Here is a 17,733-nt window from a genome sequence, read left to right on the forward strand (position 1 = left end):
CTCTTATTCATCCAATAGTGAGCCGGCACCCACAAAGGCACAACGCCTGTCGTGAGCCTGTCTGGTGCCTCGCTGTGCCTTGGGCCAAGAGTCCTACTCCGTGCCCCTGCCTACCCGCCAGTCCTTGCAATTTACAGGATTGCCAGCCAAGCAGTGCAACACCTGCTTGTTCAGGACATCTTCAACATGATCTCAGACTTGGTAAGCCTACCCGCATGCCACTTTTTAAGATTCTGAATACTGCATACTTGCCTACACTCTATCCTGCCTTATATTACATGGAATGCACTAGCACTATTATGCATTATATGAAACTCTGTCTGCACCATTTAGAGGTGCATACCACTTCCACCATGATTACTATGGCCATAATGTAAACGCTAGTCGCTGTGCCTCTTTGTAACAGCCTGCCTCACGTTTGTTGCGGCCATTGTTTTAACCCTGCCTCATGCTAATCGCTGCGCCTTATCACTACAATTGCCCAGCCATATGTATGCTAAGGCCTCTTTTGCACTAACCTTGCCTCTTGTTTGTTGCAACCGCATTAGCCTTGCTTCCTCATGATTGTTGTTGTCACTGCATTAGCCTTACCCTCTCATGATTGTTGTTGCAACCGCATTAGCCTTGCTTCCTTATGATTGTTGCTGACACCGCATTAGGCTTGCCCTCTCATGATTGTTGTTGTCACTGCATTAGCCTTGCCTCCTCATGATTGTTGCGGCTACCGCATTAGCCTTGCCCTCTCATGATTGTTGTTGTCACTGCATTAGCCTTGCCCTCTCATGATTGTTGTTGCCACCGCATTAGCCTTGCTTCCTCATGACTGTTGTTGCCACTGCATTAGCCTACAACCTAATGCCGTGTTTACCTACTGCACCAGCATCGGCTGCACTGTATAGTATTAGCGTAGCCTATGTGAACTGCTAAACCCTACTTTAGCTTGCCCACTCTGCACTCCATTTGCACCTACCTTTGAATTAGCCTACTATCAGCCTTCAGGCCCAATCAGGTCACAGGCTTATAACCTATTGTCATTATGTACCCCCATTGTTCATACAAACTCCTAACCGGTGCCCTACCGAAGTTAGCTTGGCTAACGCTTCACATTGCCTTCTCCTTCCTCTTAGCATCACAGACCAATAGCCTGGTTACCAACACTCGCACCATTATGTTCTCCTGTACAACAACCCCATACAACACTCATACCTGCCCCATAATGACAGACACACAAAACTGCATACAAAACTAGCCTGCAACAAGAATACTCTAATCGCACAGGCTCCATGCAGCATTGCTGATAGAAACCTAAGATTGCGTGCTCGCCTATCTAAACTATATGAACTACCGGCAAACAAAATGGAGCAACTAAACTACCCAAAAAGGTTCCTACCTCATAAAGTGGACACAGAGCTTACTACAAGCAGCACCAATCATACAAGACCCACACCCAACCATCCTAGACAGACAACTCGAGACAGTCCCAGTGGCATTTCTGCATCAGAAAGCCACCCACTAAATCTTAAACAAGCTCTCATAAATGCCAGGTCTCTAGTTGCTCATGCAACTGAAATATCGGACATTATCCTAACAAATAACCTTGACTTCTTGGCCATTTTGGAATCATGGTTGCATAATGCTGCAGGCCCTGCCCTATCTCTGGCAGTCCCTGATAACTATACCATCCTGCAAGCAGATAGACATAGCTCTCAAGGTGGAGGATTAGCAATTATAGCTAAGACCAACCTAGATATGAGAGTAGTTGTAACACCTACTATGAAATCTTTCGAATGCCTCACAGTCAAGGTACCCGCTGCTAACTCCCAAATGTTGAATATCTTTCTCATCTATAGACCGTCAGGCCCTATTCGAACCTTCTCGGAAGACATATCCACGGCCTTATCCAACAACTTAAAAAACACCTCCCAAACCTTAGTGCTAGGTGATTTTAACTTAGGTTACAATGATATCAAGGACACCCACTCTACTGTCATTGCCACAACACTGACAGAACTTGGCTTCACTCAGAAAGTAAACCTACCCACGCACGACAAAGGTCGAACTCTCGACTGGATCGCAGAGTACAACTGTAATGTCAACATCACATCCATTGCTCCGCAGATCTGGACGGACCACCATCTCCTAGCATTTACATTGGCAACCAATCTAGCCACAGTCCAGACCTCCCCGCTTGCCCACCTACCTTTACGAGGAATAAAAAATATATGACAGTTGACAAACTGCTGCCCCACATATTACCTAATCTTAGTTCTTTACCAGACAACTAGGACCCAAACTCCTTAGTTGAACAGTATAAGGTAATCATGAACTCTGCCCTTGAAAATAATGCACCTCTCAAATTAAGGAAGAGCAAACCCAAAAAACACCTTAACACCTGGTTCACCCCTCATCTAAAAAAACCTTAGACTACGCAAAAGAAAGCTTAAAACTGCTTTGAGACTCTCACCCTCAGCAGAAAACAAATTAAACCTTACCAACATCTCAACCCAATATAAGAAAGACATCCTCCTAGCTAAACAGGAGACGTATGATAACAGAATATCACAATCCAAATCTAGTATCAAAGAACTGTTAATTATTCTAAAACAATTGGTAACTCCTATCGTACCGCAAGAAAACTGTACCAAAGATAAAAAGTGGCGCTCCAGTATCCAGCACGCCTTAACTAACAAACAAAGTGTCCAACCTACAAACTAAAATTGCCCATATGAAAGCCTCTCTAGCACCTCGAACCTCTCACAGTATAGCTCCTTTGCCGCACTGTGAACATGAAACTCGCTTCAGCTTCTCTAAAGTTTCTGTCATTGAAGTGGAGAAGGTCATACTGGGACTCAAACCGTCCAATTGCAAGGATGACCAATGCCTGCCATAACTTATTAAAGACGCTGAAAGAGAACTTGCGCCTTTCATAACCAAACTTATCAACTCCTCATTCACAAGTGGCACTGTCCCAAACAATTTGAAATAATCCTAGGCACTACCACTACTCAAAAAGCAAACCCTGGACCCCGCCATACCCACTAACTTTAGACCCATCACGACTGCCATTTCTCTTAAAAATCTTAGATAAAGTGGTCTACATCCAAATACAGAACTTCCTGGAATTTAACCTCCTACGAGGCTCTCGCCAATCCGGATTCCATCCCCAACATGGTACGGAGACAGCTCTGATTGATCTTAAGACTCAATTAGATGAGCTCAGAGATACGGGCCAATCAGACCTACTCCTCCCACTAGACCTCTCGGCTGTATTCGACCTGGTCGACCATAAAGTCTTATGCAGCCACCTAGACTCTGCAGCTCACTTCTCTAAGGAGGCCATAACATGGATTGAGTCGTTCTTGAGCAACAGGACCATGAGAGTCTTCTCACCATTGGCATCAGCAGACCCTATCCCGATAACCTGCGGATCTTGTGTGTCACCAACACTCTAAAATGTATTCACCAAGCCCCTCTTCAACGAAATTGAACATTTGGGTATCGCCTACACGAACTATGCAGACGATACCCAAATCCTCCTACCTCTTACTGGAGATTACGTCATGGATTCGGCTCTGGTGAATAGAATTTATGGCATCGTTCAGTCATGGATGGCCACCCATGGACTATGCCTGAACGATGACAAAACCGAGCTTATTATCCTAGGCACCCCGACACACCTATCTAAACTAAGCCCAGATTATGCCAGTTTCACGATTGATGGAAATGACATAAAAGTAGCTAAGGAAGTGAAGACCCTAGGCTTCTATCTGGACGCTACCATGAACTTCACTAAACAAGTCAACTCCCTAGCCTCTGCTACCACATACACGTGCAAACTAATCGGAGCTAGCAAACAATTCCTCTCCACTGACAGCTGCCTTATTCTCGCCAGAGCCCTCATACTCTCTAAATCGGATTACTGTAATGCGCTCTACATTGGTGCGAACAAACAGTTTATCCAAAAAATACAGGTACTCCAGAACAATGCCTTGAGAGCAGAACTTCAGATCAACAGAAATGAACAAATTTCTTCCACTAGAAGAAAATACAAATGGTTATCTACTTTTGATAAAATCCAACTTAAAATTGCCTCCCTCATATACAAGTGCCTCAATAAATACAAAGTACACCGCCATACCTCACTGACAGAATCAGTAGGAAAACCTCTGTCAGACCGACCAGAACAGCCAACTCTAACTGCCTCCAAGTACCATGCTTCAAACTCTCCACTATTGGGGGACAGAGCTTCCAAGTTAAGACTGCGAAATTGTGAGAAAGTGTTGTAATTGTGAGCACAGATAAAAACAAGATGCCACAATAGTTATTGCTTCGAAGTGTGCTGTTATTCGATCATGCCGACTGAGAATGGAAACTTGTGTCACACAGAACCATTCCTGAGTTTTGAGCGATACCTGCATAAATCAGGGTAAAACCAGTGACCACGGGCTAGGGCTTTAAGTGAATACAAAACAATAGGTAACTGCAGAGCTGTCTGAAATTGTGTCAGGGCTGGTTGGGGCCCATTTTAAAATGTAAGAGCCCCCTTCCCTACAGCTGGGAAAAACAGTCCAAAGCACCAGTGGGGTGCTTAAATTAGATGGACAAAGGAATGTAGCGAGGGGGTTAATAGCTGCAGATTATCATGGCCAGTCAGGTAGTGGGGAGTTGAAACACTAAATGTCCACTGAAAAGCTATGATTTGCTCTTTGTAAGCAGAATGCTAATTAAGAGGAATTTGGAGTAAAAATGCAACAAGGTTGCTGGATACTGGATGAGGGAGGGGATGTTCTGAAGGCACCAGCAAACAAACGCAGCCCGTAACGTGTGCATTGCAAAGCATACATTTAATTTCCAGAATTAAAAGGAGCTTATTGCTGTGTCATAAGACTACCAACATGGGGCAGCTCATCGGGGACCCCTTGAGGCTCAGCGTTCATTTCAATTGAAAAAGTTGAAAAATAATCTCTGGCTGTCAGAATAACATTCGGGAGGTGGGGAAACCACCACAATGATTGGTTGGCATTTTCTCAGCCCTGTTAGGACTGGAGGGCCTTAGAGGCCTTGTGCTTTGGAAGGCATGTGGTTCTGTTGCACCGTTTGGGAGGGTGCCAAATCCCTTCTATAATGCAGTTCAAACTTCACAGGGCAGACATAGAACCATCGCGATGTAACGAGCATTTATCTTGCGCCATTTACCGCTGGTAAACGTTACAATTGCTCCTTCACTGTATACGATGCATCAGGCTACAGGCTACCAGAAACCCAGTTAGTTGTGTACAAGGCCACCCAATGGGTAGTTTAGCGCTTTACATTTGCGTTAGTAACAATGCATATACAAATGGTAAAACAGATAAATCAATGTGTCCTCCAAGGTAACGGAAAATACCAGGGCTACAACTGTAGGTTAGCACAGTGAGGGATTCTGGGTGAACACTGGCAAACTTGCGCGGCAGAAATGCACCCGTACTTCTACACGCAGACATACGCGTGCGAGTTCTAGCTACATCGAAAGACATGTTAACGTAGCTTTAATTAGCGCGGAACGTGAATACTGTAGTGAAACAATACACACAGAGAAACGGTTCCACAAAAGAGGCCCATTGTAACCCAACTCTGGCATCTGCCCAACGCGTGCCCTGGGGAATATAGGGCACAATACGTACATCCTTGATCTTGGCAATACAAGTGTATGGGCCACTGGCCGTTAGCACAGTCTTCGTTCAGAGCATAGGGACGCCGTGGTTGAGCACAGTTGGATCGACGCTTTGCCAAGAGAAATAAATGGCCTCAATTGTTCATGCGCAACATATAAAGGCGAGTCTGATGAAGAGAACACAACGTTGCCAGTCTGTCTGGAAAGCTCTTGTGTAAGCGTTCGCTTCAGACAGGCTTACCGCTCTCACCTTCATTGACGTGGCGGAATCCTTTCTGGGCCCTCCTCCCCTCGGTTAATCAGCCCTAAATGTGAAACGCGAGCCGCACGCTGCGGGGGATGCATCTGGCGCCTCGAGCGGATTGCTGTGAGGGGACGGGCGGCGCGGCGGCAAGACGCAACACATGGACGCGCGTGCTACAGTGCAAATGGTGGAAGTGCTACATGTGTGTGCCAGAGCGCGCCCGCCCCCAACTGTGGATTTATGAGGCACGAACAGTCGCCAGTTCGAAAAGATGCATAGAAAACCATTAAAAAATATATCGTTTCGAAAACAACTTTCGGTCGGGTGGGGGGTGGGGCGGTGGATTGGGACCGGGTACGTAACCTCCTAGAAGGAGGTTGGGGGGGCGGGGGGGCTCCCTTTATGCAACTCGACACCAAAAACATACGCAAGGCATAATGTCGCCTTGTATAATTAAAGTTTAACACCTGTCCTGCACGCTCAATCCGTTGCTATGTTCACTGGTGTAGCCAGGACGGGCCATCGCCATATACAGGCGGACATGCCGTATATTCTAGTTTCAAAGCATGTATACCTGTCAGAGCTAGAGAAATTTGGATCTTTTCTTTAGCAAGCTCCCATGGGCCGGGCTAGCGTTTGAACTATTCTGAGCTATTGTGTACTTTTATCTAGTTTAGCCAAATGCCCACTTGTTACAACAGAACAGTGTGGGAGCCGAAAAAAAAACACGTTTTACTACTATACTTTCAAGCTACTTAACTGGCAAGGACTTTTTTGTAGTCCTTGTTGGACAAGCACATAAAGCTTGTTGTGTGGCGATGTGAATGATTTGAAGTGCTACAAAAACAGCAAACCATGTATGTCTGTCTAGCAAGCAGACATTACTGAAATAAACTAAGACGAAAGGATGTTTATTTCGCAATCTAATCGTCCAGGCGCCTGCCTGCGTACAAATGCACTGCTTCACAGCGAATCCGAGGAAAACATTTTAAATAATGTATTACACACGTGAAAGATATTAATATAATCAAGATAAAAGACGGCCCTTACAAAATTCAACAAATGCATATTTTCTCTGCTGCTGCACAACGGTAAAATGCATGCAAACCAACAGGTGCACATGAACTTTGAAAACCTGATAGTTAGTAGTAAGTTCCACTTTTCTTGATGTACACTTTCATTTCTCAAAATCTACCAACAGCGTTTTCATATCACGTTTTACGTGTCCTAGGGCTTGCATCACATGCCATGTTGTATGCATGTACCCATTAAGGATCGAGACTGCAATAACATACGAATCTAAAAGCCGGTACTGGTTTATTTCTTCAAACCCGAAAGCACAACTTGAGACTACTGCACTATAAACTACCCTACGTATGGTTGTACTTCTTTCACACTTGCACACAACCCAGAACAGCCTGTGTAATAGTCACTTGTTGTCATTTTTCGAGACAAACAAAAAAACTCCCCATACGACCGGAAAAAAGAAGGGAGGACCAAAGAAGAGAGCGGGAAGTCGCCAAGCTACTTAGCCCATTCATTAAAAGAACAGAAGAGAGACATAGATATCACCAACAATCCACACAAGACGTTGAAGCACTAATAAACAGCAACCCAACCACTAACCTAACAGACCGATTTAATGAAGAAGAAGCTATCGCTGATGCTCAACCAATCAGCACCATTAGAGAAGCACTGCGATGGAACAGTCAAGCTACCGTTCTAGCAGACCGCTTTAACGAAGAAGCAGCCTTCGTTGATCTCCATCCCCATTCAATCAACATCAATGCAGAAAAACCTACGACCAAACAATCACAAAACAAACCAAGGAACAACCAATAGACAAAACCAGACCGAAAAGATCCATTGCAATTTAATCAACGCAAGGTCAATGCCCAAACATGCCACTGAAATCTACGACCTGCTATGTGACAGGGATATCGACATCCTATTTGTTACTGAAACATGGCTAGACGATAACTACAAGCTCACCCTCAACAACTGCCTTCCCGACCACTTCAAATGCATCCAAACAAACAGGAAAACCAAAAGAGTTGGGGGACTGGCAATCATCCACAAGGAACACCTGGCTATCAAACGGGAAGCCCCATTAAACGTTGACAAATGTGAATACCTAATCATACGCCTGTCACTAAACCCCAAAACTAATCTGAAATTCATAATGATATACAGACCACCAACATACGATGCAACCTTCGTGGACACCTTCACGGAAGCAATCCCACCCCTAGCCATCAAACACAATCACCTGATCGTCCTTGGAGACTTCAATATCTGGTTCGACGAAGACACCATAACCACACAAAAATCCCTAACCAGTCAATTAGCAGCAATGAATCTACAACAACTGGTCAAAGGAGCAACTCACTCGGCTGGTCACACACTTGACGCAATTTTCACCAATAAAAAAACTCATTACCACAACACCCCCAATCCAAATAATCTGGAGCGACCACCTCATCATTCCCTTCACAATCACAATAACAACCCCAACAAACAAACAAGACAAACTACCGACCAGCCTGAAAAGAAATTGGAGAACCATAAAAAACTCTAACTTAATTGAAGACCTGGAAGGCAGCAAACCACAAGCAATAATCATGGAAGAAGATGACCTAGACAAAAAAGTAACCCTGCTCCACACCTGGATCACATCAAAGCCCCAACCGACAACAATCGCTATGAGCCCTCAGATCAAAGGAGCTCTAATAAACTCCAGATCCCCAGTAGCACATGCCACGGAAATTGCCAACCTGATCCAGAGAGATGATCTAGATTTCCCCGCCATCACTGAGACATGGCTATGTCTGCTGCAGGTCCTATGCTTATGCCAGAGACAAGATAGACTAAAATCCAGAGGAGGCATCGCTATGATTTACAAATGTAGCCTCTATGAGATTAGCCACCCTGATCGATATTCACTCACGTGAACTATTATCAGTTAAAGTACCACTTTCCAATACCAAACCCTTAATATCCACCTGATATATCGCCCACCAGGCCCTCCTGTATCATTTGAGGATGATATTAACACTATCCTGTCTAGTAATCTCAAAAGTTCAACTTAAGTACTTCTACTTGGAAGACTTTAATATGGGCTTTAATGACCCATCAGACCAACTTGCTCGAACTACAGCTAACATCCTCTCAGAACTTGGATTCACCCAAAGAAGTAAAACTTCCACCCACAACAAAGGTAGAATACTTGACTGGGTGGCAGACCATAACTGTCAGACCAACATCCTCTCCATCTCACCACTAGCTTGGACTGACCACCACCTTGTGTCATTCATGCCTTCTACTAACAGACCCCCACCTCCACCCGCCCTCAGGGCTCCACCCACACTAACCAGAAACAAAAAGCATATTACTGTGGACAGGCTTATTCCAGCCTTACTTCCCACCCTCAACCTTCTCCCAGACAATACCGATCCCGAGAGCCTGGTCGAGGAATACAACAAAATTATGATCACCTCTTTGGACCAGAACGCCCCCCTCAAACTTAGACCAATCAAGCTGAGAACTCACTTGAATAAATGGTTTACACCCTTCCTAAAAAACCAAAGGCAACAAAAAAGAAACTGAGGCTGCCTGGAAAAAACTACAGTCAGAAGCAAAAACTTAAACTCAAACTGTCTTCCCTCTATAAAAAAGAAATATGTCTAGCTAAACAAATATCCTTCGACACGTGCATATCCCAAGCCAAGTGCAACATGAAGGAACTATTCACCATTCTTAAAGAAATAGAGACCCCATAGCATTATCTGACACATGTACTAAAGATAAAACATGGTGTTCAGATATCCAACACGCTTTAGCCAATAAAATATCCACCCTACAAAACAACATTTCCTGTAAAAGAGCTTCTCTAAATGACCCTCTATCCAAAATAACTGGGAATACCAATGCTGATGAATCCTCCCGATTTAACTTCACCAAAGATTCTATTTCTGAAGTGGAAAGAATTATTCTGTCCCTCAAACCCTCCAACTGCCAGGGCGATCTCTGCCCTGCGCAGCTCATTAAGGATGCGGCGGCCCGAGGCCTATCACGCTTCATAACAAAACTTATCAACGCGTCCTTCTCTACTGGTATCATCCCTACCAACCTTAAACAATCCTGGGTACTCCCACTCCTAAAAAGAAAAAAATACTCTTGACACCTACCAATTACAGGCCAATTACTACAGTGCCCTTCCTTCTAAAAACTCTGGACAAGGTAGTTATATACAAATCCAAAAGCACCTGGAATTACACCACCTACTAGGAGCCAGACAAACCGGCTTCCGCCCCCAACATGGAACGGAGACAGCCCTCATCAATCTCAAGACCCAAGTAGATGAGCTTAGAGAGAATGGCAAATCAGCCCTACTCTGCCTCCTAGATCTCTCGGCTGCGTTTGACCTGGTTGACCACACTATTCTTTGCAACCATCTTGACACAGCAGCACACTCCTCTGACGACGCTGTCACCTGGATTAGATCCTTGTTAAATGGTAGAACAATGAGGGTCTTCTCGCCTTTAGCAGCTGTCGACCCCATACCCATCACCTGTGGTGTGCCTCAGGGATCCTGCGTTTCACCCACCTCTACAACATTTTTACTAAGCCCCTTTTTGATGATCTGGATCATCTCGGTATCACCTACACTAACTATGCAGATGATAACCCAGATCCTCCTCCCGCTTTCAGGAGATTATGAAAAGGATTTGGCCTTTGTGAATAGAGTGTACATCATCATCCAGGCATGGGTGGCTACGCGTGGTCTATGCCTGAATGATGATAAAACCGAACACATCATCCTGGGTACCCCCCTCTAACCTAAAAAACGAGGTTCTGACTGTTCTTCATTCATAATTGATGGCAATAGCATTAAAGTGGAACACGAAGTAAAAACACTAGGCTTTTATCTTGACTCAAACCTCTCATTTGCCAAACAGGTCAATTCCTTAGAGTCCTCGACGGCTTACATGTGCAAACTTATTCGCACCGGCAAGCCATTTCTCTACGACAGTAGCAGCACCATCCTGGCCAGAGCCGTCATCCTGTCTTGCCTGGACTATTGCAATGCCCTCTATTTAGGATCGACTAAAGCATTATCAGAAGAATCCAAACTTTACAAAACAATGCCCTTACAGTGGCATTAGGCATTTCCAGAAGAGATCACATTTCCGAGTGCAGCCGACAGAACAACTGGCTCCCGACCAATGACAAAATCCTTCTAAAAACCCTGTTGCTCACCCACAAGTCTCTCAACAATGCTGCCCCCATCTACCTGGCCGAGAAATTCCATAAACAGACCTCCACGAGACCACTTAGATCAGCTAACAGAGATGACCTCTCCATACCTAGTTTCAAACGCTCCACAATCTGAGGCAACAGCTTCCCCGTGAAAGCAGCCAAATTGTGGAGCTCCCTGCCTCCCACACTGAGAATAGACCAATCTTACCAAAACTTCAGATCCAACATCATTATGTGGCTGAAATCTAATTACCAGTAAATGATAACTCTTGCTCAGTAAGTAGTTAGGACTCACTGCTGCGGTACCTCATGCCTGTATGGAGTGTTTCCTTCCTTGCTTCTCTCGACCTGCTACCCTTGTGGTAACTATAACTGCCCTACCCACTGCCGTATACTTGTACTTATCTCCACCCACCCGGTTATATTTATAAACACCTTAAACCTTGTATATATTGCTTCTGTAAAATGTCTATCATTTGTATATACCTCTCCTGTATCCTATGCCTGTATATACCTTCCTGTAACTAATGACTTGTATGTAGATTCTATACCTTTTCTGTTGTAACCAAGCCTTGCATATACTTCTAACTGCTGCGCCCTGTTACCCCCGGGTATGAGGCGTATTATAAATAATAAACAAACGATCAACAAAATTGCTAAAGAAAAACTCTTCACCCCTTCAAGTAAAAGAGCAATGGCTAAATGGTTCACCCCACTACTTAGCGACATGAAAAAAAGAAAGCGAAAACTAGAACTAGAATGGAGGACAACAAATGATCCAAGAAATAAACTTCAACACCACATCCGCGCCTACAAAAAGGAAATACTAAAAGCAAAAAAGGAAATACTACGACAACCGAATCTTCACTGATCCAAACACCCAAAAAGAACTCTTCAAAACCTTAAACGAAATAAAAAATCCACCAGGCTGCAACAACATGCTAACACCAACGAGGAAACCGTGCAATGACCTAGCAGATCACTTCAAAAACAAAATCATCTCCATCCAACAAGCCATACAAAACATACCATGTGATCGAACAACAGATCCCGCAGACCCTCAAGAGGAACCCCTGAACAAACTACAAACCTTCCCAGAAATATCAGGAGACTTTCGTCAAACTGGTGAATCAAATCAACAAAACAGGCTCCCCTGACACCCCTGCCCACCAGACATATACAAATCTATCCTCACACAAGGAGCACCCACGGAATACCACAGAATCTCCTCATTATCAACAGGGAAAGTGCCACAATCCTTAAAATCAGCTTGCATTAGACCGCTACTGAAAGACTCAACTGGAAACGTAGAGGACCTTTCCAACTACAGACCCATCTCCAACATCCCATACACAGCTAAACTGCTTGAAACATACATATACAAAAGAACCCAGGATTTCATAGAGAAACATTGCCTACTAGACCAGGCACAGCGGAACGGAATCAGCTCTCCTCAATATGGGATGACCTAAAAACAAACGCTGGCACGGACAATAGTACAGCCTTGATACTTTTAGACCTCTCGGCAGCATTCGACACAGTTAATCACAACACCCTCATGACTAGAAGGAATAGGAATAACAGGCAAGGCCCTACTACGGATTAAATCCTTCTAAACAAAAAGAAACAAAACTGTATGGATGAAACCCTTCAAATCGAACAAGAGAGAATCTACAGGCAGAATACCACAAGGATCATCCTTCTCCCCTCTTTTATTCAATACGTACCTCTCTCTGCTGATCAAAATCATCAAAGGACATGGCCTCACCTGCTACAACTACGCCGACAATACACAAATAGTATTCAAAATACTAGACCCATGAGAAGAAAACACAACAGTTGAAAACTGCCTTCGTGATATATTCAACTGGATGAATTCCAACTACCTCAAACTCAACCCAGGCAAAACAGAAATAATGATCACCACAAAAAATGGAGAAGACAACCAATACATCCCCTGGCCAAGGGAACTCGGCACAACCCCATTCCCATCCCCATCAACGACCGTAAAAAACCTAGGAGTCCTGATGGAAAACAAACTCACCCTAGAGCCACAAGTGAACGCTATACTCAAGAAATGCTTCTTACTGCGTGCAGCAAAAAGGATCCTACCGTTCCTATCATTTGGTAACAAAACACTAACCATTATCGCTCTCGTCATATCCAGAATTGATTACGGCAACAGCCCATACCTGTGTATGCCAGAACGACTCCTAAAAAAGTTACAACGCACACAAAATGCGGCCTCCATACTGCTCCTCAAAATACCCTGAAGAGAGCACATCACTCCAGCGCTAAAAGCACCACACTGGCTACCAATAAAAAAACGAATCAAATTCAAATCAATGTGCATCACGCACAGAGCAATCCAGAACCAAGGCGCAGAATTTCTGAGAGACAAATTACAGCTACATCAACCAACGAGAACTCTCAGATCAAGCAACAACATCCGTCTGGAACCAAAACCTTACAACAAAAGAAAACTAGGAGGATCGTCCTTCTCTCACCAAAAATTTGGAACAGCCCATCAAAGACCATACACTATTCAGGAAACTGCTCAAATCTTGGATCTTCACGGAATAATCGTATGAACGCTCACATAGGCACACACTCACCAGAAACATTGGTGAGTGTAACACACCAACCCTGGACCCAAACAGCCGACCAACTACATACAGAGGCCAATGTAGACAATCTATGACATATCACATCACAAACTTAGAGCTAGCCATAAAAGGACGACACGAATGACCATACACACGACTAAACCATGATGTAAGACCATAGACGACTATCAACATCATCCTGAAAGTCGGACCCAAACCCAGCAGACTGTCATCAAGAGAGACAGCAGCAATATAGGAGCTGGCCAGACCACAACACCAACACCAGAAGGAGAAAGACTAGCCATAGCCAACCTCTACCCTAAGATCCAAATGACACACCCAGGAACACTGCGACACATCATGACACCTTAACCTAACGAATAGATGACGAAGAATCATAACCAGCTACTAAGAATACCCACAGGTACACAACCTAAACTGGAATACTAATAACCAGGGCACACAACATACTAATCCATCCTCAATCCTCTGTTTACCAAACGTAGCCAGGAAATCACACTACCATCTCTCGCCTAGAAAACCGCACCGACTTCACCACACTGCAACAACACCAAACACATAATCTGCATCAACAGCACACAAGGTCTCGCTCCGATCCAACATCTACACCAAAGCTCAGCGCACGGTGAAAACCAAACTGAATCCGCCAACAGCAGATCACTCTCCTTCTCCCACTTCACCCGACTAACCTAACGCCCCCCCAACCCCATTTGTTACAGATCCGCCTGAGCGCCTGGGGACCTATTCCGTTGGCGACGGTGTGCTATATAAATGCCTTTAACATTAACATAACATGCAAGTAATTTGGAGCTATACATAATGTCGTAACATTTGTAAATATGGAAATGTGTTCAACCCCTTTCAACAGATGCACTTTGAAAATCTCCTGTTTGAACATGACATGGGAATATCAGAATTACTGCAGAGCTTTTAGCAGTAAGGCAATTCTGCAGAAGAGGCTCCCGTTGCTTTTCTGTAGTGCAGAGGTCTGTGTGGATGGAGGTCTATGTGGATGGATGCTCCAGTGCACACTGGTACATTGTTTTCTGTGTACATTGTTTTCTGTAGAGCGGAGGTCGTGGATGGGTGCTCCAGTGCACACTGGTACATTGTTTTCTGTAGAGCAGAGGTCTATGTGGATGGATGTGCTCCAGTGCACACTGATACATTGTTTTCTGTGTACATTGTTTTCTGTAGAGCGGAGGTCGTGGATGGGTGCTCCAGTGCACACTGGTACATTGTTTTCTGTAGAGCAGAGGTCTATGTGGATGGATGTTTTCCAGTGCACACTGGTACATTGTTTTCATATTGTATTAATAACACCCAGCAACATTCTGCAATCAGAGAAGAGACATACGTAATCTAACGAGGTAAAAGCTGAAGAATGGAAAATGACAGCAGGCAAGTCGATTCCCCAAAATGTCAGGGGTAGCAGAAATGTCATTACACACCGGACGACTTCACTGGAAGGGTCATTACAGGACCATTTGACTCCAGTAAGCTCACAGGATAGAACTGCGGGCCCAGAAAACATCACAGGATTTCAATGCGTGTAAGATTAGTACTCTTTGGTGTTTTAAAGTGGACAAAGTATTCGTTTCCAACTTTGCTTAATGAGCCCTTGGAAGATCATGACTGCATCCATGATATATCAAGGCAGCATCGAAATTAATACAGAGACATCACTGACCAAGGGAACCATCTTCATATTCCTGCAGAGCCCCACATGCCCAGACTCTTCCATATAATGCCAAGTGCAGCACATACCTAGGTGTTGCCATCTCAGGCAATCTCGAGCCACATATACCCAGTGCGGTCACCTTATGGAACTTACAGACTCATATCCAGGCACTGTCATAATAGGCCAAGTACAGACTCAATTGCACAAGTACCAGCAAAGTCTGAAGGGCAAGGCATAATCATATGAAAGGTACAGGCCGACAGGCCCAGGTTCTGCCATCAGACACCATATCTAGTCAAATTGTCTCCGACCCATTCTTGTGCACTCGTTAAAATATCCCATCAGCAGAGGCATATTTAATGAGGACTTGCATTCTCTCAAGCCCTCTCTTGATGGAGCGAAAATTGAATTTTACCTCACCCTCCCAATGCACTCCAACACACCCGCCAGCTACAGGGCATCCTAAACCGACCCTACCCTAAACTTACTCCTAGTTGAATACTCTGTTGCAAACATTTCCAAAGAGACACTCTCCAGACCTTCCTCACACTCTTTCCTTCTACATTCTACACTCAGCCTACTCTACCACCATCCCCTGCCTCCATCTCCCACTTAACTCATATTAATACTGAAGAAGTCCCATCTCTAGTGATGGTGAACCACTCTTGAGCCGCATCAGACCCTCTTGCTCCTTAGCTAGCCAAGTCTATTGCCCCTTTAGTGGCCTCTCACCTCGCTTAACTCGTCAACCTGTCCTACAGCTCCGCCCACTGTCCCTAGAGTTTAAAAACTGCCATGGTTATCCCTTGCCTACAAAAAATAAGGGGCATACCCAAACCAATCAACTTTCGCCCTGTGTCTCTCTTTCCGCACTACTAGAAAGTGCCTGACTGGGATATGTTCAACCGTGACGTCCACAACCTTCAAGACCCCCTACAAGTAGGTTTTCTGCTCCTCAGTCCATGGAAACTGCCCTCATTAAAGGTCTCTAACTTCATCACCTCTGCTATGCACTCTAACCTATTATCTATTGTAATTCTCCTTGACCTGTCCTCTGCCTTTGACAATGTTGATCAATCGGATCTCCCCAATACTTGTTCTCCTTGTAATACGCCATCAAACCCTTGCCTGGATTGAATTCTAGCTGGCACCTCGCCAATTCTCTGTCTCCTGGAACAACACTGCTAAACTCGCTCGTCTACCTGTTGGTGTTCCACAAGGCTCCATCTTGGGTCCTCTCCTCTTTACACTCTACATCTCTGCTCTTGGCATACTAATCTCCTCCTTTGGGTTCTCGTACTAACTTTACGGATGACACCGAAATCTTCTCTTTTCCTGAACTCGCGTCTGATCGTTCTATCAAACTTTCCAACCATCTCTCTGCCAATAAACATTGGGTGGCTTCCCTCTCTCTAATGGAGGTGTTGTTCTTCCCTGCCAAATATTCTCTAATCTCTTCCCCCGTCTATCCAGTTCCCACCCAACTCTCTTCCCCCTACTCTTCTTTCTTCAGTTAGAAACTTCAGCGTCATCTATGACCCTTCTCACACCTTTACTTCCATCTCCAAAACTGCAATGTCGGCTCGCTCAACCTCCTAAATATTAGGAAAATCAGGCACCTCCTTCCTTTAACACCGCCAAACATCTCTTAACCACTCTAGTCTTCTCTAAACTGGACTACTGTGCCAGCATCATCTTTGGTCTCCCTAACAAGGATTTCTGTCCTCTTGACAAAATTATTAACTTCACTATCAGGATTCTCTTTGAACTCCTTCACACATACTTCCTCACACAGTAACCAGGTTGGGTGGATGATACAAAACTTGGCCAGATTTAAATTTCTTCTCACAGTTCACAAATGTATCCACTGTAAGGCACCACTGTATCCAGTCTTCTCTATCCAACTCTACAAGCCTTCTCATGATCTACGCTCTGCCTCGATTACACTTGTGGCACCTCACCATCCCTAGGCTTTCTCTCACTTCCACTGTCTATCGTTCTTCTTGTTCAACTTGGATGGAATTTACTTCCCTCAGAAATATGACAGTCCACACTGATTTGTTCAAAACCAAACAAACCCTACCTCCTCATCTCAGTTACCCTCAAACTACCTCTGATCTGCCCTCAATTATTTTTTTTCCTCGCCTCGACCCTGCCTCGGTCCCTCACTTTTTCTGCCTCCACTCTAGCACTTCTTCCATCATGGTCACATCTTTAAGAGCTGGCCATACTGCCTACCTGCAGTTAAAAAGGTCGTATGTTGGGTAAA

General features: G+C 44.6%; 1 protein-coding gene across 5 annotated transcripts in view; it reads right to left on the minus strand.

The window, feature by feature from the left end:
* The window catches only part of GLCE (glucuronic acid epimerase), a 467,532-nt gene that overhangs the window by 178,368 nt on the left and 271,431 nt on the right, over positions 1-17,733 (minus strand). Inside the window, exon 1 of one of the 5 annotated variants that reach the window (XM_069624233.1) lies at positions 5,904-6,006. The exons of the other annotated variants lie outside the window; for them this stretch is intronic. The gene's annotated coding sequence lies outside the window, so the exon portion shown is untranslated. Of the gene's footprint in view, positions 1-5,903; positions 6,007-17,733 lie in introns of those variants that run through there. 5 annotated transcript variants of the gene reach the window in all.

This window comes from Ambystoma mexicanum, chromosome 11 (genome assembly GCF_040938575.1).
Source record: "Ambystoma mexicanum isolate Mex_15411 chromosome 11, UKY_AmexF1_1, whole genome shotgun sequence".
NCBI lineage: Eukaryota > Metazoa > Chordata > Amphibia > Caudata > Ambystomatidae > Ambystoma > Ambystoma mexicanum.